This window comes from Rhagoletis pomonella, unplaced genomic scaffold (assembly GCF_013731165.1).
Source record: "Rhagoletis pomonella isolate Grant_MI unplaced genomic scaffold, Rhpom_1.0 Rhpom_scaffold_00004, whole genome shotgun sequence".
Classification (NCBI taxonomy): domain Eukaryota; kingdom Metazoa; phylum Arthropoda; class Insecta; order Diptera; family Tephritidae; genus Rhagoletis; species Rhagoletis pomonella.
Window position 1 is genome coordinate 16059268 of NW_023458558.1, and position 12205 is coordinate 16071472.

At 36.1% G+C, this 12205-nt stretch overlaps 1 protein-coding gene across 16 annotated transcripts in view; it reads left to right on the top strand.

Annotated features, from left to right (window-relative positions):
- The window catches only part of LOC118737101 (heterogeneous nuclear ribonucleoprotein R), a 110682-nt gene that overhangs the window by 15876 nt on the left and 82601 nt on the right, over positions 1 to 12205 (top strand). Inside the window, exon 1 of one of the 16 annotated variants that reach the window (XM_036467383.1) lies at positions 578 to 1080. The exons of the other annotated variants lie outside the window; for them this stretch is intronic. The gene's annotated coding sequence lies outside the window, so the exon portion shown is untranslated. Of the gene's footprint in view, positions 1 to 577; positions 1081 to 12205 lie in introns of those variants that run through there. 16 annotated transcript variants of the gene reach the window in all.

Genomic DNA, 12205 nt, shown 5'->3' on the forward strand with positions numbered 1-12205 from the left:
ACGCAGCCAGCCATTTGGCTATATGTGTGTGTGTGTGCGTTTGTGATATGTGTGCGCGACTTGCAAAAAGTGGGGTTGCGCTTTCGCCTTTATGTGCCTCCGTTTTTATGAACTTTTTTTTTGCTATTTGCGAATTTCTGCCGCTTGTCGCTTGATGTCGTGAGAGCGTGCAAAGCGTGAGCGAGAGCGCGCGTGTGCTTTCATTGCAGCACAATGCCGCAGCAAGGCATATGCATGCGTGTACATATGTATATGAAATGCATTTGTATGCGTGTGTAGTTGCATTCCGGCGCGCTCTCGAATGCAACACTTCTTTCCTGTTTCCTCACCGCGGTCTGCGCGTTGCAGCGTCTGCATTTTGCCTCCGGCCGTCGACTATCTACCCTTACCGCGTCGGCCTCTTCATGTGCTTTCGTTGCTGCAGTGGCTGCTTACCGCTCTTGTCAAGGCAGCGCGCTGCCTTGCTTGTTTGGTTGGTATTGGTGTGCACCCATTTTCACTGTAGTGGAACGCTGAGCGTGCGCTGCCAAACCAAGACCGAACAGGCCAGACTGTCTATGATTGTGACTCCGCTGTGCTGTGCTCCGCTGTGACTGTGCTGAGCTGAGTGCGAGCAGACGAGCAAGAAGAACCGGTGACGTAGCGTCCGCCATATTACACCGCGGCACAAAAATCACATTGGATCAGTTTTTCTTAGTACCATAATACAAATTGGAATTCGCGACAGTTGTTTTAATAATCAACAAAAGGGGAAAATAATACATAAAATAGTTTACTAGGAAAAAATAATAATAATTAAAAATATTTAAAGAAATAATTTTCGTTATGTTTTTTATATGAATTAATTTCGTTACGCGTAAGAATTTTTTCGTGATCTCAATCAAAGAAAAGTGTATGCGGCGGCAGTTATATCGTTTTGTTAAATTTATACGCGCGCGCAGCAAGTGGAAAATAATACGTATACATACGTATTTATAATAAGAATATTTTTAAATATAATTCTAAGCAACAAAATATATATATACCTATAAAGAAATTTGCAGTTATAAAGTGACCAAATTCGCAATATAAATACAAAAGGTAATTAAAAGTATGTAGCTTGTTGGATACATACCTACTCGTATAAAAATTTGCATTGTGGCTGCGCGCAGCAAATCTGAGGAAAAAATTTTTAACTTTGTGTCTGCTTGCGTGAGTATTTGTGTGATGTGCTGGCGCATGTGTGTGTATGCGTGCGCGCGTATGTGATGAAAGAAATATCGCCAAATTGCTTGCGAAGGAATTAATGAAAAGGAATGCAGAAAATATTTACCAATAAAATAGTGTTGGATATTAAAACTAAAATTTAAAAATAAACTGAAGTGTGAAGTAAACGTTTTAGGAATTTCAAAATTTTGTTTAAGCAGCTCCAGACAAGTACCTACAAAAGTTTCATTAAAAAGACCTGTGAAAATTTTAATACCACGAATAATAAGACGCTCCAGGGGCAACGGCGCACAGCAAAAGGTGCAAAAATGTGTTTAAAAATTCTTTTTAGCGAAATATGTACAGATACATATGTATGTACAGACACTTTTTGAGAATTAACTTATAAATACATATGTACACATACATACATACATACATACATAAATTCGTTCAAAGCTAACGTCTGCGACTAGACTATCTTTATGTGAGTGTGTGTGTGTACGCGCCTGTGTTCCGCTTCCGCCCCCACACTACCCCGGTAACACCACTGCCTCCACAAATATGCATACATGCATATGAATGCATGTATGTATGCTTTTAAAAGTGCATGTGTAACTGTGCATCTACGCTTGTGTTCGGCACATCCATGCAACCAACCGCATATTTTGTATTCGTACTTCGACTTCATGTTCGAAACGACCGCGACTACTTCCATCCAATTCCACTTCGACTTCTTCAATTTGTGTTACTACTGTACAATGAGCCAAAGCATTTCGCATTTATCGGCTCCAATGGCCCTCCTCGCCTACCCCCTCCACCTACATAAGTACATATAAAGCATTACACTTTGTGCGGCTGCTTGTTTGGTTCGTCTGGCTAAGCTGCCGCCAATGCTGCTACTGTGGTTATGTGCATCGAGTGCAAGTGTGTGTGTGTGTGTGTGTGTGTGTGAGTATGTCTGTGTATAAGTATGCGTGCAATTGAAAGTGCAAACATGAGATATTAAAATTCAAATGTATAAAAGTAGTAATTCAACTGCATCAACCTGACAGCCGACCAGCCGACAATCGCTTTTCGTTCCGTCGTCGTCGTCATCGTCGTCGTCGTCGTCGTCGTCGTCGCCTGCAGCAACTAAATTCCCCTGCTGACTCGTGAGATGTCCATCTTTGCTTTGTGCTCTGTTCATCGTTGTCCCCCATCGTCATTTTTGATTCGTTCCATTTCGTTTCAACATTCGCTTTTTGTGCAACCCTAAAAGCGCCAACGAAATCCAGCCAAACGCCAATTTTAGTGCCAATTGTTTGTTTGGGTGTATTGCACTTTTATATGTGCATGTGCATGTGCGTCTATGTGACACTGCAGCTGGTTGTGTGCGTGCAATGACAGTGGTGCTGGTTGAAAGAAAATTCATTTAAAATGGCATTCAAACTTGCTACACAAATATTTTAGTTTATGATTAGTATTTAGTGTTTGCCCAACGCCCCACTTGGAAATTTCAACGCCCTATCTCAGCACATTTTCAATTGTGATAGGGCCTTGTTGAACCGAATTCTAAGATAGGACGTTCTTGAACCGAATTCTGCCATAGGGCGTTCGTGAAAAATTTCTTACACCGAAGTTGAGTACATTATAAATTTAAAAATTTTAAAATTTTTTTTTTACAATTTTCTTGAGTGTGTAGTCTTGTAGCCTATTAAATTTTAGTATAATAAAGTGCAAGTATGAAGCTATTGCAAAATTGCGGTGATTTTTCATATTTTTTATGCGGACGACTTTTTGCACTTTTTTCTTATGGAAGAAAATGCGCAAACCTGTTTTCAAAGAAAATTAAAAAAAAAAAATTAACGCCAGATTTACAATCGCTTAAGACTTGCACTCTATTATACTAAAATTTAATGGGCTACAAAACTGTATAATAAAAAAAATCTAAAAATGTGTAAATTTGTAATGTACTAATTTTCCTACACTTCGGTGTAAAAAAAAATCATATCCCAAATTATTGTACTCAGAGCTATTGTAATTTTTTTTATTTATTTTTTTTTGTTTTGAGATGGCATATTTTCAGAAACTATTTTTTTTGTCAAAAAATTTGTATGTGAAAAATTGTTTAAGAAGAAAAATTAAAAATACGAAAAGGAGTTTTTTGTCCAGTATAAAAGATCTGTACCGTTCGCCCGATTTTCAAAACTTAGATGTAAAATTAAAGAGCTTGGTCTGTAGATATGCAAACTGGTTTTAACTTTTCGAAAAGAGTTACCACCTGTTGAAAAATTAAATTCACATTATTTAAAAATCAATGCCAACAAATCCGCACCGTTCGTTCGGTTTTCCAAAATGAGGCGTCAAACTAAAAGCCTTGGACTGTAAATATGCAATAAGGTTTTACTTTTTGAAAAGAGTTGCCACCTTTCAAAATATTATATCCAAATAAAAAAAAACGAATTATTACAAACTGGTTATCAATCGAAATGGTTTTGAAAAGCTTGTTTCTTAGCTGGACTACAGCAGGGCCACCTGTCCAAAAAATCATATTAAATAAGAGAAATATTTATCACCATATGGGTGCAAAGCGAAAGGGGTTTCAGAAAGTAGTAGTTTGAAAATATTTTGAATACGAAATATCAAACTATGGATGTCAACTGAAGGAGTGCTAAGAAATCTTTAGTTTGAACGCTAAGGGTATTTTTGGAAGTTGGAAGAGGGTTGCCACCTGTTTAAAAGGTTAAATTCAAATTATTTTATAAGCTAAAGGAATTATTAAAATTTGGGCATCAGTCAAAGGGAGTTTGAAAAAGTTGTATTTAGCAGGGTTGCCACATGTTTTAAAATTAAAATTCTTCTAAATTCATCAGTTAATTGAAATATGTATCACAGTGTCCGGCGAAGGAGAATTAACAATGATTAAGCTTGTAAATACTTTTGGATAGGGCTGCCACCTGTTTGAAAGGTCTAGTTCAAAAAGGATATGAAATATAAAAATACCGTAATCAAACGAAAGAATGGTAAAAAAACTAGAGTTTCGTATATTTGAAATAAGTTGCCACGTGTTTAAAAAGTCACTTCAGTAATTTGGATGAATTATTAAAATATGGGTATAAATCTAAATGGTTTTGAAAGGGATTTTTCTCTTGACCTTTGCTTAGGAGATTTGCCATGTTCGAACAATCAATTTCGAATTAGTTCATGAGTTTATTGAAATACATGTGTACCACAATGTCAAACGAAAGATATTTAAGAAGATTTTAGTTTCTGTCCAGTCTTCGAGTGCTAATTTCGGCAATTCTTCACCTGATCTTCATGACCGAGGCATCTACACATTCAGTGTAGACTTGCAACTCGAAGAAATCGAAGTCAGCTCTCTAGTTGAAATCTAACAAAGGTAGAAGAGGGTGCCTGAATATTCGCTTGGCTATCTGAGAAGATATTCACCTGCGTTTTCGCGGGCAGATGGATAGTTTTTGTAATATCGGTCGATGAAAACCCCTGCACCAACCCCGCACTTCATCTTTGATCCATCCGTGAAGACCGTTAAGCCCTCCAAGAACTGGACTCCGCCTTGAGTCCAGCCACTACGGTTTGGTATTTCCAGCTGGCATTGTGGTACACCCAGGGCTTCGGCAGTGCTTTAATATCAGGCGGTAATGCATTTAGGATGGACTATGCTCAGATGGTCTTTCATGCCGGAGCCACAAGGCACGCAGTCTGATGGCGCTGTTAGCGGAGTTTTCGATGAAAATATCTATCAGTACTAATGACGTTTCCTTAGTATTTATGCCTAGAGGGCACTGAGAAGGCAACATTTTTGGGTAGAAACGAAAACGCCATAAGTCAAGCAGAACGTTCAATTGTTTTACTTGTTCAATGCAAAATCTACAATGTTCGCAGCGCCTTTGTTTACCGGCTTTTCTTTTCAGAAAAGTCTCGCAAATTTTTTTCTTCACTTTTCTTTGTTTTTTAATTTTCCTTTATTTTTGAGGTTTTATATTTTTTACTTTTTGTAATGTTTTTTTTTCTCTCCTCTTTCAATCGTTTATTTGCTCGTCAGACTTAAATAAAATGGATAATTTTCTTGTTGTCTGCATGGAAACGTTCGCCAAAACTTGCAATGCAGCAGCACCGACATTTTCACAATTGTTGCCATACTCCACGCTATCATACAATAATTTGCCACACGAATTTTGTATGTGTTTGTGAGATTTATAAATAAGTGGTGGATAATATGTATGTATATCATACATACATTTTATAACTTTTTTAATACTTTTTTTAGTTTTGATAAAAATTTAAAAAAAATATTGACTGAATGAGTTTACTTGCTGTAAAGCTAGCTACCTAGATGTGCATACGATTCCATTAAAGATCTACATACATACAGTGCCGAACAGAAGTATTGGCACAGGGAATTTTTCGCAATATATGCAAAGTTCTTTATTCTAATTCATTTTCGATAATTTTTTATAAAAATATTGTTCATTCTACACCAGAAAACATAATAAAATCTCTAAACTTTGTGCAAAACTCAGGAAAATTTATTAAATTTGCACACTAATTTGCAACTTTTTATTCAGATTTTTTAGAAAAATTCTAAAACATTCAAATTTAGTAAACAAAGTTCTGGTGTAGAATGAACAAAATTAAAAAAAAAAAATTATCGGAAATAAATTAGAATAAAGAACTTTTCATATATTCCGAAAAATTCACTGTGCCAATACTCCTGTTCGGCACTGTACATATTATTAAAAGGAAAACAAGATTTTATTTATGATCGCAAAAAGTCACCAATAAATTTTGAAAAAAATCAAGAATTTCTTGAAATAGAAAGCTGATACGGATCGAGTGAATGGAACGTTAACTGCAGCGAGAAAAAATAATAGAAATTAACTTGTGTATGTTTTGAGACTACTTTGGAAGCAATGAACGCCCACATACATATGTATATGTACTTATATCCACACGTGTGCATAATAAATTGTGCTCCACTGCAAAAAACCTATGTATACATATGCAAGTACACAAACATAAATACATACATACATACATATGTATGCTTCCCAATGTCAGAGCACTCCACGCTGCAAACTAAGACTGGTTTTCACTGTCATATTTTGGCTCCAAAATTTGACGACATCTTTTGACACAACTTTATCTCCTTTACCCATACGTTTACCGATGACATTATGCGCCAAAAACTGACAGATAGCCGATTTCGCAGTGCATGTAGGTGACTAAGGACCTATCCTGATCCAAATCAACCGAAACCCCGCTTTTTGATCCCATTTGACAATATGTTTTCAATTATTTGACGTTAAATTCCACTGAATTTGACACAGTGAAATCTAGCCTCCAGTTTTAACCAAGTCTGACTAAATCATAAGCGTACACACACACACACAAGTACGTAGAATACAAACATATGTACTTACATACCCTGCAGAAAAAAAAATCAATTGATAAAAATAACCCATTTGTGATTAGCAGGGAACGGATTTTATGGAAATTCCCTTTTTTCCTGCTAAAGAGATAAAGTATATTCGATTAAGAATATCCACGATTTAGCTTTCCCTGATTCCATATATACACACTTGATGTTGCCTTTTTTGCTTTTTTTAAGATATTTGCCTTTTTTTGCCTTTTCCACCCTTAAAAAAGTGATTAAAGCATTTACAATGTTTTTTTTTTTAAGATTAAAAAATATACACATGCCCATGCGGCTTATAGAAGCGTAGGGACCTCTTGCCAAATCGGTGTTGGAAAAATTCAAAGCCGTTTTCTCAGCTAACATAGGCTTGGGACAGACAATAAAGGGTGTGGATAAAATTGTAAAGGGCGAGGAAAAAGGATAAAATAGTCAAAGATTCAAAGTCCAAATTTCTCATATAATGAAATTAGTTCATAGTTTTTCTCTTTTTACTTGTAATATAAACATTTCTAAAATCAATGTATTTTTTGATTGTTCTTCGTATTTTCGGTCTTTTTTTAGTGCTTTATTTTGCTTTTTTTGCAATACCTAGTGCATTTTCCTGCCTTTTTCGCTATTTTATTTTGCCTTTTCCAGCCTATTTCGTTATTTTATTTTGCCTTTTTTATAGGTTTTTAGGTCTTAAAAATCCGTTCCCTGGTAATTAGCCTTTTGCAGGATTACTATAAATATATAGCTTTTGGTTCGCTACAAAAAGCTAACTTGGAACTAGTTAAAAAGTAATGCAGGAGTAATACAGACGTAATCGGAGGATTATTTTCTTTAAACAAGTTGCACTTCACAAATTCTTTTTTTTTGAATTGGGGACAAATAAAAGGAAAATCGAAATTTTATATTATCATTTTAAAGTTACATCTGACGGAGTTGGAATACACCAGAATATGTAAACAAATACAAATGTAATGCAAATAAAGTAAATAAATAAAAAAAATATAAAAAAAAAATATTTTGTTTATCCTATTAATATTTTATGTCCAAAAGTAGTTAGTTCGCTATTTCCCGGCCATCGCCATAAAAATATAGTTAGCTTTGCTCAAAGAAAATATACAGATCAGAGTGACCTTTAGTCCCTTTCTAATCAACATCAAGTTAACTCATAGTTAGACACATTTCCCGCAGGGTATGTATTTGCATGTTTGCTTGTGTGTGTGTGTGTTCAAATGTATAAAATATTCCTGTTTCGTATCTTCGGCAAATAATAAATAAGTTATTCTTATTTCGTTATCTTCGCGTATAATGTGCATTGACTGAGTGCCTAAGTACATATGTACATACATACATATGTACATACACACATGCATACATAAGTGTCTTGTCTGCTCTGACTCGATTGCCTGTTGTCCGGCCTGCCGGTGAGCAAAACCAACTGCGCTCACGACTAGTATGTAGCTGGCCCCAAAATGCGCTTGTTTGCTTTGCAACGAGAAGTACTTATTTTAACTTGCATACCCTGCACGGGCAGCAGTTTGATGTGATTATTTTTATTTTTCATTTTCTTTTACTCTTTTTTCGCGCGCTGTTCGCATTAGTTGTTGTTATTGTTTGACATGTTTTTATTTTGTTTGCATTGCTGCGACTGCAATTCACGTCACAATCGCATTAACGCGCAGTGGGGAGCACCATTTTGTCCACCATTTTGTTTTTGTATGTATTGCTTTGGCCGTGTCCGTTGTCGTTGTCGTCGCAGCAGTCGCAGTCGCAGTCGCAGTTGCACACAATCATATTCGTAGTCCCTGTACATGTATGTATGTATGAAATTTTGCCGTGTTTGTTGTTGTTGTTCTTATGTCGCCTGGCTGTTGCTTTTTCTTTTCTTACTTTCCTCGCTTGTTTCACTAAGTTATGTATTTAATGAAATTCGCTAAGGCAAAAAGGTAACCAAGAGTGCAAGCACAGCCATATAAACATACATATTTACTTACATACATACATACGTACGTACGAAAACAAACACTGAATGCCAGACATCCACCAACCAACTAACCAGCAAAGTAAACGATCGTCTGTCTGTCTGTCTGACCCTCTGGCAGACCAATCGACTAAAATTGCACACATACAACCGTACAAAAACATTTATGTATGTACTATATACAGATTGCTTAGTTCTGGACTCAAGTTTGACTTGAAGATTGCGAAGGTAGAAAAAAAATTACCTTAAGCACGAAACTTGGAATTGTTGAGAAGTTAGGCAGGAAGCCAAGCATAAGACGAATTGTATGCACATGTACTTTGATAAATTATAGGGATGTATGGATGTACATACATATGTATGTATGTATGTGCAAAATTTCTGTTTTTTGTTTATCGTTTTGGTCGCGCGATTTGCACCAAATCTCACTTTAGAGTTGCCATTATTAAATCAATTTTAAATCTTTCATTTCAGTTTGTTAACCTCTTTGATTTTATTGAAAATATATTTATTCCGGTTTTAAAAATACTGTCTCTTGAGTTTTGTTTTTGCTTTTCTATACAAGTATGCTTTAAACGATTTTTCACGATTTGGAAAACTTATTGTGCAAAGTAGGAGTAACGTATTTTAATGAAGGTATTGCCCATCGCTAGCTATGACTTTCCCACTTTTCTGGCTTTGCATGTATTTCGTGCCAGTAAAACTGTTTGCCGTTGTAGGCCAAGGCAGTATTTATCAAGCGATTTTTTAATGCCTTCAAGTGAAGTGAAGCGTACTCCCGCAGAGCGTTCTGCTTCGACCGGAACAAATAGTAATCTGATGGTGCAAGGTATGGGCTATAAGGCAGGTGGATTAGGACTTACCATCCGGTATGAACGAAATAAGTTTTGGCCACTTGTGCGACATGCGGTCAAGCATTGTCATAGTAGGCTATTAGCTCAGCTGTTGTCTGTAGAGAGCCCCAACGGTTGTCTGACTAATTTTCAAAAGCTTATGATACAAGAATCTGTTCTTCTGTTCCCACCAAATTCAATGCATTAGCTTGTTGCCGTAAATATTTGGCTTGGTGGTCCATGGTCCGCGTTCGACCTGCTTCACATACGCCTTGTGGTGCTTTAGATTGTAGAAGTTGTTCCATTTTTTTATCGCCACTGCAAAAACGGCTTCACTTTGTACTGTAGAAAGAACATTTGGGAAACAGTGACGGAACTATAGGCTCTCGGTCGCATTGAAACGTATTGTCCGGTATGCTTAAACCCTGCTGATGCCATCTGTTGAGATTTCTTTAAATTTCCTTCTGTAGGTAGCCAATATATTGTCAATTAGTTTTGCCGATACGTAGTGCAGGTGTAACTATTGACGGGCTCAAATATGCAAGATTGTCGAACAATGTTCTGGAGTGAGCTCAAGCTCAAGGATTTTTACTGAAAATAGAGCAGGCGCTTAAGCTCAATTTTTATGTATGAGGCCCGATATTTCCTGAGTCCCATCAGATTCGAACAATGGTAAAGAAATTGTTCGGCGCATTTGATTTCCTCTTCGTCGCTGCGGCTTCCAGTCTGGGCCAAATTTGATGAGCCACCCCACATGTTGGTCCTTTGCTCAATCTTCTGTTTGGCTGTTCGATTTTTAGCCACTATACGCTTAATGAAAACGGCATTACCGTTTCAGGCGACATAATTGTGGCCGCCCTAGCCGAGTCATTTTGCTCACAATCACCTGGCTGTATATATACCTATACATGCCCTGGAGCCCAAATCACCCTTTCGGTATACTTCTTATGTAGATGCCAGGTTGTTTTGAATATGTCTCCATTCGATAGTCGTGCCTTAACTGTCGGGCAAAATTATGACTTCTTGTAGGTTAAGATTAGCCCTTTATAATTCCTTTTGTTATTGAAAAAGAGTTCTTATTAGGTGCGCTCCTCACTTTGCCTACATGATGACTCCTCGCAGTAATACATACATAAATAATGAGCTTGAAGGCGGTTTAATCTTTCTAGTTCAGAAATTTTTTCATTTGGTTGTTGTTGCGTTTCTCTCCCAATGTTCTGAACACTGTTGAGTTGTTAACTCAACTTAAACATTAAGTCCGAAGTTTTTTGCCATTATTGCCGTACTTGACTTTAAATTAGTTTTAAGTTTTTATTTTTTTTTTTCGAAAACAAAAAGTCTACATAGGAAAAATATGTGCAAAATATTTAACCTCCAAATTTCCAATTACGAATTAAATTTCAATAATGTTGGCAATGCCGTAGGTTATCATTTTTACAGCAGGACTACCGAATCAACGATGAATCTATCTTCAGACTATTCTCTTCATGAGAGAGGATGAGTAAATTTTAAAAATAGAGTTCTGAACTACAACGATGAATTCGCCTTGTGTTTTTTTAACCACTGAGAACTAACTCTGGGACTTTTTGACAGCTATAAAACAAGTTGAGATAGTACTGTAGTGGTGTGTTCTTTTTTTTTTTGTATTCTTTGTGCTTGCAATGCCTTGTGGAAATTCGGCATTAGAAAGTAGAAAGAGTGATTGAAATCGTCTGTCATTGGCATGCAGGAAAAAATCTCCTGAAAGGATTTCAATAAGCTTGGATTAGAACGATTGATTTTGAGCTACATACCTCAAAATTTTTGCTTAGCTGAAAACAGCCGAAAGTAATTATAAGAAGGCTTTCTGGTCAGAATAAACTATTAATTCTTTTTTCCAAAATTTTAAGGCAGTGTCATAACTGTACCTCATTTATTTGGCTCTGATACTAACCATTATGATTATAACCATTTTAGCATGAAATAGAAATTTCTCTTGGTTGGAAATTTCGCAGATATTATTTACATTTCAGCTGCCAAAATGCAGATTTATATATGTATGTAAACATGTACATATGTACATATGTATGCACATAGTACATATGCATTTACATAGACCCAATTCTAATAAACCATTCAGCTAGGCGAACTACATATTACACAATTGTCCAATACAAATTTTACCATGAATCTGTGCCAAAAAAAGCATTAAGCGTCAACTGCAAAAGTCAAGAAATGATTTGAAAACTTAGCCGAATGTTGACAAGTTGTCAAAAAGTTTGTTCATCGACCAAAAAAATAAATTAAAATGAAAGTAACAATTTGCTTTACAAGAATTGAGTATCTATGCATTAGTCTTCTGTAACGAGTTGCGCTCATTTGTGTGTTTTGAAAACATTTTAGTTGCCTAATAGGTATCTAATTAAAATGCTCCATTGCATGTTCGTGCAAAATTTAAACTCAATATGGCCATTGGTTAGCTGCGGCAATTAACTGCAGAAACAATTTTCTTGCACTCGTATTATTTCATGCACGCCTTAAAATCGTCGGTCATTACCAGTGTGACCACTTTGTGAGTAATTCCTCAAAACGTGAAAAATTTCGTGTGTGCTTGAGTATTTTTTTAGGATTTTTATTTTGAGGAATTTTCTCTCGATATACTTATTTGCAGACAGCAAATGCAGCCATACTTTACACAAAAGAGTTGTTAAATCGCTCTGCAAATTTCTGAACAAAAAGCTTTCCGAAGTTTTATAAAGAGCGGTTTGATCAAACATCAACTTGGCGGCCAGAAAATCAAAAAATTTTGGTTTTTTT